This window comes from Martes martes (genome assembly GCF_963455335.1).
Source record: "Martes martes genome assembly, chromosome: 10".
In the NCBI taxonomy this organism is placed as follows: Eukaryota; Metazoa; Chordata; class Mammalia; order Carnivora; family Mustelidae; genus Martes; species Martes martes.
This window is the reverse complement of record NC_137898.1, coordinates 7928323-7946305: the sequence shown is the minus strand read 5'-3', so window position 1 is coordinate 7946305 and position 17983 is coordinate 7928323. Positions and strand designations below refer to the sequence as shown.

Here is a 17983-nt window from a genome sequence, read left to right as displayed (position 1 = left end):
CAGGAAGACAGGTCCAATCTCGGAGCTCCCGCTTTAAACGCTCCATGCGGCTCCTCTGTAAGCTTAGGAAGGCCCAGCCTCCAGCCACGCCACGTCCTCATAATCTCCCAGGTAGGCCTGCCCTGACTCGGGCTCCTGGTCTGTGCCTTGGCTGATTTCTGGAGGCCCTGGAAAGTTCTATTCAGGCACTGTGTCTGGAAAAGCTGTCCCCTCCAGCCCCACATTGGGCCCACACCGCTCGGGTGACCGGTTCCAGCACCTCCCTCGCTGGCTGGTCTCGCCAGCCACCCCTTCAGGTCCCCAGAGCACACTTGCCCAGTACGCAGGAGGCATCCATAAACGCGAAGTAAAGGAATGAGTCAATAAACACCAGTAAATCAATCAACCGGCGGATCCATTGATCAATGCGGAGTCCCAGGAGGGGCAGCTCTCCACAGCCCCAGTGTCCCAGTAATCTGAAGGCACTTTTTCCCTCTCCCCCGGCCCCGCAGGATGGGCCTGCCCCCAGCTCGTCTCACTCTGTATACAGCATGGCAGTGCCAAAACCCAGCACAGCCACAGGGCTCTCTCCAAGCTGGGGTAGGAGGTTAGGGTTCCCAAACTGGGTTCCACAGACAGCCACAGTCTGCGGATGTCCTTGGAAACCCGCGAGAGGCAATGTCAGGCTGACCCACGTGTTCAGCTTCAGGAGGGACAGGGCGAGGGGATGAGGGCACCTCAGGCTCTAGTGAGTGCCCTCCGGGGTGGGAAACCCAGACAGGGCTGGGTCGCAGGAGGGACTAACCAGGACCGTTGCAGAGGCGCTAGGATCTGTATTTCAGGCCAATGGAAAGAAGACCTTCCAATCATAATTAGCCCTTTCTGACGAGGAGTAGGTGAGAGGCCGTGAGCCTCGTCCTCACGGGAGAGCAGGCAGAGCTGGCTGCCAGTCTCTCGAGGGGCTATGAGCTCTGGGTGCTGGAGGGGACCCACCTGACTCCCTGTCAGCTCTCTAAATGGACCCTGGGAGATGGGACCCCCACCACCCCCTCTTCAGCACCTGCCTTGCTCTGCTCCAACCAAGCAGCTTCTGGACCTTTCCTCCCCAAAGACCTCTCAGGACTCACATACACTGAGGTTACCGGCAAGTATGGGGAAAGACCCCAGATGGCTGCCCTGTGGCCAAGGGGCTTCTTACATCCAATTCCACCTGACTGGTCAGAAGCAGGACTAAAAGTTCCAGTTCAAATGGGACAGAAAAAGGGTGGCCAGTACTCCTCTACTTGGATCCCACCCTGTACCTGGGGCCTTACCAAGCATCCTGGGAAAAAAGCAATCAAAGCCCAAACCACACCCCCATGCCCAAGTTCTGTGACCAGTCCTCAGCACCCTGCTTAGGAGGTCCCAGACGGAGCAGGGGACACCCAGCCAACCCCAAAATACCCCCGCAGTAGGTCTGGGCGGTACGTGCTCCTCGACCCTTGGGCGCCCAAAACCAGGCAGGCTCCCGGCCTGGCCCCGACGCCGGCTGCCTCGCCCGCCCTCCGCGCCATGCCCCAGGCCCACTTGTCAGCACCTGCCTCCCCACCGGCCCACCGCCCCAGCCGGCGCCTCTTGAAGGACCCTCTCCTCCGGCGGCAAAGTAAATAGGTTCTCTCGAGCTACTAACTGACAGCACAAATGAAATCCCGGCGCTCCCCCTCCGAGATTTACAGGGGAAGTGAAATCTTATTTGCACTGCTGCCAAGCCTGGGCCGCGATGAAATTATGCCTCGAGAAGAGACCCGGCCGGCTCCACGCGGAAGCGGCTGCGTCAGAGATGGGCTTATTAAAAGCCACAGTGGCCACATTTCAACCTGTTTCAGGTGTTAAGTAATTTACTGCCACCCAGAATTCAGTGGCAGGTTTTTATCATTTTCACTTCCGTGACGCGGGCAAGGGCCCCCCGAAGTCCCTACATAAGGAGTTGCGGGTCTGAACGCTCCCCGTCCCCCCCACCCCAGCGCTGTGGAGGGAACTGGGGGACCAGGAGCTGGGGAGGGGGGGAGGGGGCGGGGCCAGAGGGCCAGCCGACAGCCCTGACTCTCCCCAGGGTCACATCAGGCTTGGCCAAAGCTCAGAGTGACAGGGAGACAGGCTCTAAGATCCCACACCCCACATCCGGGAGCCCAGGGGTCTCCCAAAGTCCCTGCCAGCAGCAATAGTGTAAGCTCTGTGACAGTATAGACCACCTCTGTCTCAGGACCTAACAGCCCACCCCACGACTGAGCCTTTACTGAGCACCTACGGTGGGCCAGGCCCTGCCCAAATGAGGGCACTGCAGGGGGACCCCAAAGATCCCTGCCTAATGGAGCTCTCGTTCTACTGGTAAGTGTTGAATAAATATTTGTGGTTGGTTGATTAAAATCTCTGAGAGGGAAACAAGGTCTTGAAAGGAGAGACGGGGGCACGCTGGGCAGCAGAGGGAAGGGGCAGGGAGGGAGGAAGCCCGCGTTCCTGAGTGTTCCTGAGCCAAGGGCCAGTGGCAGCAGCAGCCTGCAGGCAGGGCGGGCTCCCGGAGCACGAGCAGTGAGGGCTTCATGCCCTGCCTTGCCCCTCCCCGGGCCCCCCGAAACCCTGGGGAATGCATGGCCTCACGTTCCCAGGAAGCCAGGATGGGGAGCCCTCTGTGGTCTGGGGCTCACAGGGTCAGGAAGGACCCCCGGAGTCCTCCTACCTTCTCTGCAGTGCTGGGTGGAGGGCTGTTTGATGCCTGCTGGCTTTGGGGGGATTAAGCCTATTAAGGAGGCTACCGGGGGCTTATCCGACGCCCTTTCTGACACCACCCCCCCCTCCACCTGTTTTCAGATACTCCAGGAAGACCAAGGGGAATCTTCAAAGTCCAGGCTGAGCCAAGAGCAGAAATTCTTTAATTAGCTTTCTCTTGGATCGGGGCCCTGGCAAATGGATTAGCTGTGGTGAGGCGGGAGAAAGGGACTGGAGTCCTCCTTCAAGCTGAGATTACAAGCCTGGGGTGAAGGGCTGGGGGGGGGGGCTGTCACTGGGGATGGCGGGTCCCTGAGCAGGCCCTCCCCAGTCGGTGACTCCCCGGGGGCCCGCAGATGAAAGCTGTCACCAGGAAGATGCAGGGTGTGCGCTCTCGGCGAGGCCGTGGTCCTCGGGAGCTGGCGCGGGAAGATGCTTGGTGCTGCCGGGCTGTGTGCCTGGGTCTCCTAATGAATGTGCTTCCTTCTCGGGTGGCCGCCCAGATCTGGAACTTCATAATTAGGGGGGATTTCCTAAAGGGGTGCCCATCTGTGAGAGGTAAGGCAGCACGGCCCAATGGTGCCAGGGACAGACATCTGTCACTGTGTCCCATCCTCGCTTGTCGACATTTTCAAGTGAGCAAACTAAGGTCCACATAAAAGGAGTTGGCCCAAGGCCACAGTGGCACAGGTTATAATTGGAACCAGGTCCGTCCAGGCTCCTCCCACTGCCCCAAATCCTGGCCCCCAGGGCCCCCTGAGGAGGCCTGAGTGGCAGTGGGGAGGGTCTGTGAGCCTGGAGGAAAAGGCACAAGTGAGCCGCCACCGAAAACTGAGGCAGGGAAGTAGGCCTCTCCATGTAGGCCTCTTCCAGGAAGCCTTCCCTGACCAGCCCCCAGCGTTCTGGATTCCCCATCAAGGCACTCACAGCCTGGGCTGTAACTCGGTTGCCCTCGTTATACACTGAGCACCTTTTAGAGGCAGGGACTGGGTCTTCATCGCCCATACTCCGAATGAAGGAAGAAGGGCTGTGCCCACCTCAGTGTGGGGACGAGAAAGAGAAGCCCAGTAGGAGGCTGGGCCGGAGCAGGAGGAAGGGAAGGATCCCAGGAGCCAAGCTCCAGGCTAGTGTCTCTCCGGGGCCCGCGGTTCTCTTGCTGGCCGGCTTTGCCTAGGGAGGTGCACAAGGGGTAGGCAGGTCGGAGGATGCTTCAAGGACTTGGAGACCCAGATTCCCGGGACCAAAGCCGTTTGAAGTACACTCGACTCGTGCTCTCCCCCTTGAGCTCTGCATCAAAGGCAGCTCTGCTGTGGTCCGGCCACGCTGCACTCTACAGATAAGAGCCGCCCTCTCAGGGCAGGCTGTGAAAGGGCGTCTGGGCCACCCCCAGCGTCCCCCTGGCCTCCCTGCTCCCAGTGCAGCCAGCTGAGCCACCCCCAGGCCCCAGTCTGGGCGCTCCGGCTGGCTCCCCTGTCCTGACCCTCTGGACAGGTCGGCACCAGGGTCCAGTCCCCAAAGCTGTTCCAGCTCCCTGGGGTATCCCAGACGCCTAAGCCACATCTCCCCTGCAGCCCCAGCACTTAGGGCCCACTGAATGAATGAATGAGCACAGAACTGAAGGAACCACTGTCCACAGAGTGTGTATGGGTGGGAGGTATAACCCAGGTCCAGCAGGAAGCAGCAGGAAGGAGCAACGCCCCGTGAGGGGCGGGGCCAGAAAGACCGGGGAAGAGGGAGCTGGAGGCAGGGGGGAGACACCCCCCCCCAACCCACCAGGAGCATCTCCAGTGGTGAACAGGGTGAGCCAGGGATTTCAGGCAGTGGTGGTGACCCTGCTGAGACTAGAGCACAGAGTTGTACATGTTTTCTGGCTTAAAGCAAGTATTCCCACACTCCTAGCTTGCGCTGGTTTGGTGCAAGCCACTGGGGTGAGCCCCAGAGGGGCCCCCCAGCTCCTGCCGCCACAGCGCCACACCTGCGAGATTCAGGACTCCCAGCCCCTGCCTCTCCCGCGCTGAAGAATGATGTCTCTCATTTCAATTAGGCTTTTCCTGATTACTAGCGAAGTTTTGCATCTTTTCGCTTGTTTACTGGCCATTTGTTACTCTCCTACCGGGAATCACCGGTCTCCATCCTCTGCCCATTTTTCTTATTGATTTGTAGGAGCTCTTCACATATTAAGAGAGAAGCAGAAAAGCAGCCTTCTCCTGGGGCAGACCCTCAGGGCCTCCCTCCAGGGTCCTCGGGCCCAGGAAGGGAGAAAAATCTGCCTGGGTTCCTGGCTGCTCCCACTGAATCTGTACACTCATCGGGCTCCCAAATGGCCAACTTTGTCAGAAGATGAAGCGCCTTCTGCAGGTGGGAGTCCCTGCCAGGCCCGCGTCTCAGCTGGCAAAACCCAAAGGGCTTATTTTTTACTTACACTGAGAAGCCTACACTGCCAGCGGCTGGCAGGGTGCTCCTAATGGCACCGAGGGGAGCCAGCAGGTGTAGCCAGGCATGGAGGAGGGAGGGATGACTGCCGCCATTCCAGGCCAGTTCAGCGGGGGCCATCCCACCAAAGGGGCAGGTCCCGAAGCCTCGGGCCGGCCTTCCCACCAGAATTCCAGGGCCTCCTCCGGCTCACACCATCCCTGCAACCCTCCCAGCTCTGACGGTTCCTAAAGAGTGACCCAGGCCAGGGCGCCTGGGTGGCTCAGTGGGTTAAGCTGCTGCCTTCGGCTCAGGTCATGATCTCAGGGTCCTGGGATCGAGTCCCACATCGGACTCTCTGCTCAGCAGGGAGCCTGCTCCCCTCTCCCTCTCTCTGCCTACTTATGATCTTTCTCTGTCAAATAAATAAATAAAATCTAAAAAAAACAAAACAAAACAGTGACCCAGGCCCGAGAAGACACCTCTGAGCCCTACCCCCTTGCCCTCCGTCACCTGACCCACAACCCCATGGTTTCTTTTGTCCCCAGTGCCTTCCGTGTCTCAGCGGACGAATGACACGGCCCATAAAACTGATTTCCAAAGCCTATAAAGGCAAAAACATTTAGGGAGCCAGGAAGAATCCGGCCCTTCCTCTCCTGGAGTGATGGCTGCCAGCAGCCCCCGGGGGCCCTTCCGCAGCTGGGGCCGGCACAGCCCAGGGCCAGCCCACACACCTCCTCCAGCCAGGTGGTAAATGGCCACTGGCCACATGTTCTGAGGGGCCCCCAGCAGCCGGTGGGGGGGAAGCTGCAAACTGCCAGCTCACTCCTTCTCTGACACCCCTGCCTGGGGCTGCACTGGCTCCCCAAGGGCCTGGAAGGAAGGACTCAGCGGCACCCTGCGCCGCCTGCTTGCTCACCCCCCATGAAGCACCTGGCAGAAGGGCCAGACTGCAGACAGTGGGCCACCGTCTGGAGCCGGCTAAGGTTGCCACATGGTGGTCAGAATAGGCGAGAACCCCCGGCCGAGGGTGGCCTGGTGCGAGGCCTGAGTGGTCAAGCCCGGCATCCAGCTCTGCCCCGTGCCTGGCTGAGGCCTTCCAGAGCGCATATGATACCACCTTAACGGCAGCCACCGTGACCCCTGGATAATAAGGGGGTTGGAGTCCCTACGGGGGCCTGGCTCAGCTCCTCCCCCACGCCCTCCAAACACCCTCCACCCTGGGCTTGTCGACATTTTCAAGTGAACTCTAGTGGCTAGAGTCCTAGAACTCTAAGTGGCTACCATGTGCCCACTCCCTTTCATTCATTCACTCACTCACTAACTCAAGGGCAACGTGACAGCGTGGAAAGTACTAGGATGCAGAGTGAGCTCTGGTTCGAGCTTCCCAACTAGCCTGGGGACAAGTCACTCTACAGTCCTGCACTGTAGCTGCTCAGCCTGGAAAGGGGGGACACCAAAGTCACCTCCCCCAGCCCATTGTTATGACGATCACCCCTGGCTCAGAGAGTTGCCGGATGAGGGTGGGACCACTGTCTGATGCTGGGCTCGACAGGAGGCTGGGTCAGGGATGAGGGCAAAGCACAGAGGGGCAGACGCAGAGGACAGGGCCCACCTGCAGGCAGCAGGAAGGACCAAATGACCCCAGCGGTCTTTCCAGTGAGGATGAAGCAAGTTCGGGAGACACGGCATTCAGGAATTAAAGGGCCACCTTCAGGGAAGATCCATTGTACGACCCACAGATCCACAGATGGGGAAAGCGAGGGACCCCCCCCCGGGGCCTGTGGGGACCCCCCCCAGAAGCCCCTCATCGTCTTTCTCCTCCAGGATCAAAAACACATCCTGACATGGAATTAGCTCAGCCTCCAGCTTAACCACAGGATGTGGAGAGAATCAAGGATCTTCTAACCAGAGACACGCCCCTGCAAAGGGGCACTGGAGCCGGGGGAAACCGGGGTGCCAGCCCACGGGAGCGGGGCGGTGGCCTCCAAGAGGCTCTGGGGCCGGCTGTGGGGCTGAGAGGCGGCATTTGCATGGAGAGCGTTTCGGTGGCTTTGGAATTTATGCAGCTGCCCGTGTGATTCCGGAGGCGAGACGAATCTCCGGCCGCTTTTCTCAGCGGGAACAAGTCTTTCCTCAAATCGATGGTGACACATTTTTAAACTCTGATATTAAGGAGGGAAAGATTTTTCTGGCCCCCTGGGGGCAACCCTTATTAGTCACTGGCTCATCCGAGAGAAATCGCAGAGGCAGACCCAGTGGGCCCTGGCAAGGCGAAAGGCCCAGAGGCCAGGCTGGCTAACACGGGAATGGACAGTGACAAACAAGAGGGCAGGGGGGCGGGCCTTGTGAGTCTGAAGCAAAGCTGTACCGGAAAGACCTGGAGAGCGAGGCTGGGTTTGGGCTCCGGAGCGAGGTACCCAGTGTCGTGGGGGAAATAAAGAACCACAGGTATGGGTGACAGAGGGGAGAATGGAGAAAAAGGGAGAGTAGAAAGGGGCATTAAGCTGAAGAATAAACTGATTCCAAGTGCGAGGTTATAGAACCTAAAACCTTGTTCCCCACCTTGCCCTGGCGGCCAGGAAGCTCAAAGCCACTTTTCACATTCAGCAGCAATGGACTTGTTCAGCCTAGTTTTGAGGTGTCATCCAGGCAGGGCCAGGGTAGATGTCAGGAGCCAAGCTGCCCCAAGCAGCCCCTAAGAGCATCAGATAGAACGGTGGGCACGAATCGGAGTCTCTCGGTGGACCAGACACTGGCATCGAGTGGCAGGTGGTAGGGCTGAGCAGGGGCCCACAACCAGGCACGGGGCCAGAGGCTGGCAGGGTGGAAAGCACGCACCAAGGTCATCCAGGCCTAAGGCTTTCAGGTGTGGCCAAGAGCCCCAGGGTCAGTGTCCCCCGTGTCCCTTGTTTCTGTTTATCCCTGTTTTAACGGTTCCCTAGTTTTATTGTACCTATTTTTCAGTGGAAATAGGTGGGTTAAACATTTTTAAAAAATCAATTGCAGCTCAAACACCCACTTCCTCGGTGATAACAGCCACCATTTATTGAGTTCCAACGACTTGTCACATTTGCATACATCCCACTCCATCCTCTCCAACACCTTTGGCGGGGATGGGACTCTCCTGGGTTTATAGATGAGAAAACTGAGGCTCAGAGGGGAGGTGTATCCTGGTCAAGGTCACAAGAGCTCATAAGTGGCCACGGCAGCCCCATCCAGTCTGTCCCCTGGCATGTCCCCATTCCCACCCCTGAGCCCCAGGGTCCAGCACTTGGCTCTGTGTGCCTGGAGGGGGGTGGGGCAGGTGGGGATGGAGGGGTGGGTTCCTGCCTGCCTGCCCTGTTAGCAGAGACACTAGGCTGAGTCAAGGTCAAGGCCCGGAAGGCGGGAAAGACAGTCGGGGGACCCACAGAATTCCATCACCCCCTGACCCCACCTACGGCACCCGGGTCCCCTCTCTGCCAAGCCCCGAGGCTTCAGCCACAGCCCAGCCCACCTTCCCGTGACCCTCACCGGGAAAGTTCCCCGCCGGCTGCCAGACGGGATTTAGCTCCTTTGACAGTCAAAGCTGCAAAGCTCCCGTCGCAAATGTCAATTCTGGGCCATTTGCTTCGTAGATTTTAATGTTCCTGTTTCTCCTCAACATCCTCAGCAAGGTAGCTCTTGCTTTTCAAAAGGGACGTGGTGTTTGATGATGTTTAAACCGAACGTGAAATACAGCCAGGCGGCAATAATAAAACAGACGCGAGCCCTGCTGGCAGGGGAATGGCTGACAGCCGGGCCTCTCTCTCCCCACATGCTACTCCACAGCTAAGCTCCTATTTTTATGGCAATTACAATGTCCGACGAGGGAGAGGAAGCAGCGATGGAGAGGAGGAGGGTGGGGACCGCGTACAAGGACCACTTGTTGCTGCTGGGAGCGGGGTACAGCGCATGGGGTCTTAATGAAGAGGAGCGGGCAATGCCCAGCAAGCGCCCCGGCCGCCACCCCGGGACCCCTGCGGGACCTCGCTCCGCAGTCCTGGACCCAAGTCCTCACTGGCTTCCGTCTCCTAACACCCCATGAGGACAGAAAGAGCTGTGTCGCCTCCCTGGCCTGGGGGGCATGCGGGGAGCAGGGGTCCCCCCGCAGGGCAGCCTGCCTCCACCTAGGGGACCTCGGCCGCCACTGCCACGGGTGGGCACTGCCGCGTGCAGAGCCCTGTCTGGGGATGAAGATGTGGGGTCAGCAGGTGCCCGCCCCCCAGGGGCTCCCGAAGGTCCCCCATCTACCGGTGTAGCTAGGAACAACCGCTACCTTTCCCCAAGCCCCTAGGGCCGGCCAGCCGCTCATCCCCTTCCCTCTCCTCCGGCAGGGCGCACCTGTGGGCACGGAAGCTGGGAGAAGCGGTCCGTGGAGCCGGATTTTACCCCGGTCTATTTCGAGAGTGGCCTCCAGCCCCAGCCTGGCCACCCTCCCCAGGGGCAGCTGTACCCTCCCGATGGCCGATCCACCCAGACAGCAGGGATCGGGAGCCCGGGACAGGGCCCCACGTACATCCGCGCCCACCAGCAGGGCCTCAGGAAGCATCCGGACAAACAACTTGCAAAATGAAGAAATGAGCCCCAAGGGTGAGCTTCTGAAGCACCTGAAGACAGAGGAGGGAGGGGAACGGAAGGCTGGAGGCTGCGGGGGTCCTGGGGGAGGCTCCGGCCCTGCCAGCGTGGGCCCGCCATGGCCACTGAGCTCCGACCGGGAGAGCACTTCAGTTACCAGCCTGCCCCAGGAAAAACATCCCCAGGCCCAGTCCCACACCGGCAGTTCCCATGGAACACACACCCCTCCCCGCTGACGGCCCAGCCACAAGACGGGGGGAGCCTGGCCCCCCTTGCCCTGTGCCCCACAGTCAGGAAACCCCAAATCAGGAAGGACCCCTGCCTCAGCCACCCCAGGCCCTGGAGGGGCTCAGTGTCCACAGGAAGGAGAAGAAGGAGGTACCCTCAGCCATGCCCTGCCCCCAGCCCTGATGAGCAGCGGGTCACAGCAGCCCTCCCTCCCAGACCATCAGCAATGGCAGCCGACGCAGGAGCGGGCATTTCCAGGCTCTACTTTATCCTGGACGTTGCGCTGTCTCCTTTCCAACTCCCAACAACCCCAGGAGCCGGGTCCGACTGTGCTCTTCTTCCCACGATACAGACAAGAAAACTGAGGCTCGGGGGTCACATGGCAGGCCCAAGGTCCCCGAGCTTGCACGCCGTGGAGCTGAGACCCATACCCAGGCCGGCAAGTCCTCCTGCGGTGCCCTGAGATGGCCACAAGAGCTGGGGTTGGGGGGCGGTCTGGAAAGTGGGGCGCAAGGAGACAGGCTGAACTGTGGATTCTCTTTCAGGCCATGTTACGTCCTGAGACCACCCTCCCCGTTCCACCCAGGGCTGGGCCAGGCCTCAGCCAGGAGGCCCCAGGGTCAGGGCTGGGAATAGGTATGAGTCCACCCGGGGGGTCTGGAGAGAACAGCTTCAACCCAGCACCCCTGCAAACAGCACGGGCTGCAGAGCTGGGTGTGGAGAGGAAGGGAAGGGGCCCCAGTCCCTGGGGAGGGTCCGTGGCTTCCAAGGGCTGCATCTAGACCCCTTCACCTCAGGGACACAGGGGACCATCCGTCTAACGGGCAGGCAAGCCACAGCTTCCTGGAGAGGCCCGAAGCCGGCTGGGCAGCCTCTTGCCAAGGTGCTGGCGGAGCATTCTGGTAGAGCAAGCCAAGGGCTGCAGATCCAGCCCTTTTCATGCTTGGCCAATTTAATGGTCCCCATTAATTTCAAAACACACACATTCCCACAAGCTCCGGCCTCCTCAGCTCAGTGCTCAGGATCGAGAGCGCGATGGGAACACAGGCAGGCACACAGGTGCGGGCGCTGGGGCCAGCCAGCCTCAAGGACAGGGAGGAGCTGCTCGGCAGAGGGTGGGTGGGCAACAGAGCCCTAACTTGTGTCTCCCGACCTTGTGTCTGTCCTGAGGGGGAGAAAAAAGACAGGGAGGAAGGGCCCAGCTCTGGGAGTCAGGGAGGGCTGCTTTGCCACTTTCCTGCTGTGTGACCCTGAGCAGGTCACTGTCCCCCTCTGGGCTTAAGATACGCTCCCATTTTCCTGTCCAAGCCTACAAATGCCTTGAGGGCAGGTACCGGGTCATACTGAGACTCACACAGAGCCAGGAACCTCACGAGCAGCCCACACGGTGTACTCACATGCCAAATAGACCCCCCTCCTTCCAGCCCTGGCATCTGTCACCAGCCATAAGGGGCCGAGTGGTGTCCAGGCTGGGGCGGGAGGAGGAGGCCGGTGGGGGGGGGTCCCTGGCACATCCAGTCCCTCCCTCTGTCTGACCCACTCTCCAAGGCATTCAAACAGTCATTTAGTCAATACTCTTTCATTGAAACTCAGGACAAAGGGTCGACGGGTCCAGGGTCCATGGCCTGCCTTCGTGCTCCCTGTGGAAGGACAGGAAAGATCTGGCTCATACACAGGAGACTTGGCAGAAGACCTTGGGGTGGAAGGAGCTTTCCAGGGTCCTCGAGTCCTGCCCACTGGCCAAGCTCAGCTCGCTGGACCAGGCCCTGTGAGTCCTCAAGGGAACCTCAATAATTCAGGAGGGATCCATCATTTATGAATTTATGTAACCGCTTCTCGACCTTGTGGAGATAAGCCGCCCTCCTCTTCCAGTGGTGGAAATTAGGCCTTGGCACTGTCTCGCGTGTTCTGGGGAGGGGGCCAACTGGACCTCAGGCCTCCCAGCTGGCCTTCCGATCCACTCTGCCCCTCACCCCAGACTAGAAGCAGAGGGAGCTTCTGAGAAAGAGGCAGCTTCTAAGCATCCCCCTCAAACCCCAAGTCTGAAAGGTGAGGGTTTGGTTCCTGGCTCGGTCTTTTACCAGCACTAGGGCCCCTTCGGAGCCTCAATTCCCTCATCTGTAAAATGGGGCAAATACTAGTTCCTGCCTCAGAAATGAGGCGATGTGGGGGGCAGCCCCTGGCTCAGACACTGAATAACAAGCCGCCCCCAGCCTCGAAGCAGGGGCTCCAGGGGGTGAGTCGGGGGCAGGGGTGCAGGGCTGGGAAACAGGTCCACCAAGCAGACCTCAGGAGCCCACAGCCCACAGATGACAACGCACCTCTTTGACCTGAAGAGAAAAGGAACAAAGATGAGGTATTTCCACCCACCCTCAAAAATACAAGGATTTCCGGGGTGCCTGGGTGGCTCAGTCAGTTAAGCCTCTGCCTTCAGCTCAGGTCATGATCTCAGGGTCCTGGGATCGAGCCTTGCATTGGGCTCCCTGCTCGCAGGGAACCTGATTCTCCCTCTCCTCTCTGCTCATGCTCTCCTTCTCTCTCACATAAATAAATAAAATCTTAAAAAAAAAAAAACAACCCACAAAAAAAACGAGGATTTCCTGGAAGCTCTAGGGTCTGGCAAATCTCCCTTTTCAGCACCACTACTGGTTAGCTGTGTGGCATTAAGCAAGTTACTTCACATCTATGAGCCTCAGTTTCCCCCACTGGCACTGGGGGCTAATATAATAATACCGGGAGGCCAGGAGAGGTGGCATGGGAGTGCCTACAGCCTAGACCTGGAAGGAGACCCTCACTCAGGACTGGCCAAGGCTCATTCCAAACCCCTCGGAGCTTCCCCAAGTGTCTTCCCACAGGCCCTGCCTCATCCCTTCCTGCCAGGGCTCCCCTCCTCTGCCCCTGGAATGCCTTCTTCCAATTTCTGACTCAACGTCCCCCTTCTTCTGTTGTTGTTGTTGTTGTTGTTGTTTTGAAGGTTTATTTACTTATTTGAGAGAGAAAGAGAGAGAGCGTGTGTGTGTGTGCATGTGAGCAGGGGGAGGGGCAGAGGGAGAGAAAGAGAGAGAATCTCAAGCTGACCCCCGATGAGTGCAGAGACCGGTGCAGGGCCCCCGAATCAAGGCCTGAGCGGAAACTAAGAGTTGGCCGCCCAACTGACTGAGCCACCCACGTGCCCCCCCACCTTTATTTATTATTATTATTTTTTAAAGATTTATTCATTTATTGTAGAGGGAGAGAGAGAGAGTCCACTCCCTTCTCAGCACAAGCACCGCCTCCATTTTGCCTCCTCCAGGCAGCCTTCCTGACTCCCCGGCTCTGCAGGCAGGACTCCCAGCCCTCACGTACTTTGCTATTCCTCTCCATTCACGGGTCTCACCTCACATTCAGGATTCCAGAGTGTGTCTTTTGTAGCCCAGGGCCTACCCTGATGCCTGGCGCAAAACAGGCCCACCACACGGTTTGCCGAATGAAGGAAAGGCCACGCACGGGTTCAAATCCCGACGCAGTCACCTGCCCTGGTCTGATCACTGAGAACCCACCTGCCTCAAGGATGCCTTGCGGTCAGTGCCACAGGGTGGGCGCTGAGGGAGGCGTGGGTCCTCACCGCGTGCCCCCAGGGGCCTCAGGCCCAGCGAGAGCCCAGCTGCCCGCAGGCAGCCCATACCCGCCTCCCCCCACAACTGCAGAGAGGCTGCTGCCGTCGGAGGCAGCCGGCAAGCCTCAGCAAACACATTTAAATCCGAAGTGACAGATAAAGCGATTTACGGCGACAGTTTAGCGTCAGCTCACTTCCCACAAGGCAGCCGGCGTCCCTCAGCCCCTCCTGCTCGCTAGTCCATCAAGGCGGTCTCTAAATCACGGACTCTCAGCGGTGGCCCAGGGACGGCTGGGGCCGGGCTCCTCGGGGGCCCCCAGGCAGCAGAGGAAGGGAGGAGGTGAGCACCGGACTGGCTCCCGAGGAGGAGGGGGCGAGGAGCGGCTGGCAGATTTTCACAAATCAAAGACCAAGACTTAGGGAAACAGAGTGCCACTTCACGCCTTATTTTAAATAAGTAAGTGGCTTCAAAACTCCCAGCGAGGCCAGCTTGTCGCCGTGAAACATGGCTCCCCCCCCCCCACCCGTTCTGCACGTCCCGGCGTGCGCGCCTGGGCCCCTCAAAGGCCTCGCTGACCTGCCTTGCCTCGCGCCACCTCCTGGCAGAATTAATTGGTCCCTGCGGCGTCGCATGCCACTTTGTTCAGACCTCGCTCCCAGGGCTTTGTCACATTATATTCTACTTAGCTGCTCTCGCACTTGACTTCCTGATAACAATTTACTAGGGGCTCGCTGTGTGCCAGGCCCAGGGCCCGGCACAGGATGGGCCTGAATTCGTGGCGTCCTCACGCCCACCCTGGGTGGGGCCGAGGATGCTCCCTTTTTCAGATGAGGAAACAGGCTTGGAACCGCCTGGCTGGAGGCCAGCAGGCCACCCTCAGGAATGCTGGGATTCCAGTCGGCTCCTGGTCTCTGTGCCACAACCCTGACTCGCTGGCCAGAGATGGCTTTGAAGTGAAAGGTTCCTTCTGTCCTCACAAAGTCTCACATTCATCCCTGCTCTGTCCCGTTATGCCCTGAAGGCCAAAGCCGGCAGCCAGACCCTGGGGCTGGCCAAGAATGGGGGTCTTTCTTTGTGTTGGGACATTTCCTGCCCGGGACTCAGCAGTCTGCCGAAAACTAGGGACCCCCAGGCACAGGCCTGGTGAGCCGGGAACCTCAAGGGCAAGGAAGCAGCCCAGTCAAGGTCATCCCCACCCCCACCCCTGCCCATGGCAATGAGAAGACAGAAGCATTCCGCAAGCTGAGGCACCCCCATCCCCGGGGTGGAGACCCCCAGATCCCAGACCTGAGCTGTCTCTGGAGGAGACGCCAGGCACGGCTTGCCCCAGACACTGCCTGAGGGGGGGTGTCATAGGCCAACCTGCAGGGACAGCCCTTGAGAATCTTCCGATCCAGAACCGGGGGCTGCAGGGGGCTCCCCGGTTTATCTTGCCAGCATGGCAGCCCAATTTAATTAAGATGGATGCAGCGTGCCCCCGTGGGTAGGAGCCATGGCCGGCTACCAGATGGCGGGAGCCTGACACTCTCTGGGTATTGCCCAAGCAAGCAGCCTCGGCAGCAGCCCGTGAAAACACAGCCAAGGTGGGCCTGAGGCCGCCTGTGCCACACCTGGGTGCTTGGGGGGGTTTGATCCTACCCATGTGACCTCCAGCCCTGCCACCCACCTGCCCGGCGTCCCTCCACAGGACTCTCTGCCCCAGCGCCCCTCCACATACTACACAACATACTTCTCATCACAACACACACACCCACCATCACAGACACCACCCACAGTACACACACGCTCCAGTCGCGTCTCAAATACCAACAGAGTGGGGTAAAAAGCAGGCCTGGGGGGCACCTGGGTGGCTCAGTGGATTAAAGCCTCTGCCTTCGGCTCAGGTCATGATCTCAGGGTCCTGGGATCGAGCCCCGCATCGGGCTCTCTGCTCAACAGGGGGCCTGCTTCCTCCTCTCTCTCTGCCTGCCTCTCTGCCTACTTGTGATCTCTGTCTGTCAAATGGATAAATGAAATCTTAAAAAAAAAAAAAAAAAAAAAAAAAAAAAAAAAAAAAAGCAGGCCTGGACTTCAAAAGCCAGAGGACTGGCTGGTAAACAGTCTGATCGCCCCAAGTCCTGACAGGGGCCGTGGGCAGAGTGGCTCCGTGGGCAGGGAAGGAAGCAAGCAGGCCCCTGCCAACCCCAATGGGTGGGAAGGAAGCCTGCAGCCAGGCCAGAGAGACCCCAAGCCCGCAGCTCTGCAGGATGGTGGCAGTTCTAGGGATCCCAACCCCCCCTCCACCACCCGGTTTTACCTCGCGGGTCCCTCCCAGCTCCCCTGTCGCCATCCCTGCAGCTGGAGGGAGGCCCAGCCAGCGATGGTACCTTTCTGCCCTGCCCAGCGCCCCCCCAAAAGGCCAACAGGGACAAAAAGAGACACCCTCCCCACTACCGCCCCCCACGCAAAATCCAGAAAGTCCAAAGCTGACCTCAAGTCCCCAGCCCAGTCCTACCCACACCGCTCCCCACGGGACCAACACTGCCCTTAGCTTCAAAAATAAAAATGTAAAAACTCCCACCCCGCTATAATTGCTCGCTCCTTTTCCCCATTGTGGTGGCTCCACGGTCGGCGCTGAGAAGCAATTATTCATGGCTAATGATTATAATCAAGTCAAATAGAATTTAATGGACACGTATTCTCTTCCTGCTTGAAACTTTACATATGAATTAAGCACATATGGGTTTCACGAGGCACAGACCAGATTTATGCAGCCCAGAAAAGCCCCACGTTGCCGCGACTTTTATTCTGCTAATAAACAGGCTGATTTACGGGCGCCGCCGGGCGCGGAAACCGCGATCTCTGCCGCCCCCTGGTGGGCGGCAGGCCCGGGCTGAGCCAAGGCCATGGCGGGGGGAGGGGCCAGGGAGGAAGCCAGAGGACCCTGTGTTGGGGGGAGGGGCTCCAGGCCAAGACCACCAAGGACCCCTGGGGTCTGAGTAGTGGCAAGGCCCCGGGAACACCGGTGCCGGTGCCGGGAAAACGTCTTTGGGAGGACCCAGAGGGGAGGCCGGCTGTGTGCGGGAGCCCCCCACGCGGAGCCCGCCTCAGACACTCCCTGGGGTTCCACACCGGTTCTGGGTCCTCCCTGCCATGAGACTCTAGAAAAAGGGGAGATCCCAGGAAAACACTCCAAGAAGTGTTGAATAAACTGAGGCAAGCAGGGAGAGATGAAAGCTGCTTCTCGGCAGGCGGCACCCACGTTCCCTTGGCATTGCTGGACAGGGCTGATACCCGGGATGACGACCGGGGCATCGATTCTAGCAGCAATGACAGAGGCAGGGGAAGAGGCCTCGGTTCATGCCAGGGGGGTGCAAGAGCATCACAGTTTACGCACTGGCACTGAGGTCCCTAATGCCCCTGGCAACCCAGCGGGTGGGCTGTCCACCATCCGCATCCTGCGGAAGGAGAGACAGGAGCCCAGGCATGTACACAGACGGGTCCCCGGAGAGATGCTGCGACTGCTCCCACCCCCAGCCCAGTGCCGCTCAATGCAGCCAGGACCAAAGTGCTATCTGGAGAGCGAGAGGGGCTGACAGCCACGGCACTCAGGAGCCTGGCCAGGCGCAAGGACACTTCAGAAGAGCCATGAATCACACCCACAGCTCCACACGCAGCCTTCGGAGCCTCCGCCCTGCTCCTAGTGCATCCCACCCACACACTACCTTGGTCTCCACCCCTCCTTCCCGGCCTGTCAACTACCTGCCCAGCTGGGAAAGGACTGATAAGATGCCCCCCCGTTTCCCTCCAGCCACTTTGCTGCTCATCAAGTAAACTATAGGCAGGGGATCCTCTTCTACCCTCGCCCCTGGTAGTCAGGGCCACGGGCATGTAGCAAAGCAGATCCACAGGCCTGCAGGATAGAATCCTTAGCCACCGCTCCAAGGGTTGGTCCTCCCACCCCAGACCAGCCCTCCTGGGGCCAGACAGCAAGAGGGCCCTTCTCCTCCGGGCCACTACGGCATCTGCCAACCCAACGTGGCTTGTCTCAACCCCACATCTCCCCAGATGGACGCGCAGGCCTGCTAGCAGCCCTCTCCCCCCAACCCCCATCCCAGTGGCCCTGAGAGAAACACAGCAGGAGCACCAGCAGAAACCCAAAGGGGATCGAGCTTCCTCTACCCTAAGTCGGGACTCCTGCCTTTGTGTCACTGGTCACCTGTGCGCTGAGACGGGCAATGTGGGGGGAAGGGGACACCTGTGTGACTGCACAAACAGGCAGAGACACACGCAGAGCAAATGCCACGGCCAGAAACACAACCCGAACAACGACAAGCAGGCCTGGGGCAGGCCGAGCGGCTCTGTCTCCCCAGGTCCCACGAACCCAGCCCCTTACCAGGAGGAACGTCAGCTCTGCCAGGTCCCAGGGGCACTCGACAACAACA

General features: G+C 59.4%; 1 protein-coding gene across 1 annotated transcript in view; it reads right to left on the bottom strand.

Moving 5' to 3' along the window:
• Window positions 1-17983, bottom strand: part of MACROD1 (mono-ADP ribosylhydrolase 1) — a 142872-nt gene that overhangs the window by 111940 nt on the left and 12949 nt on the right.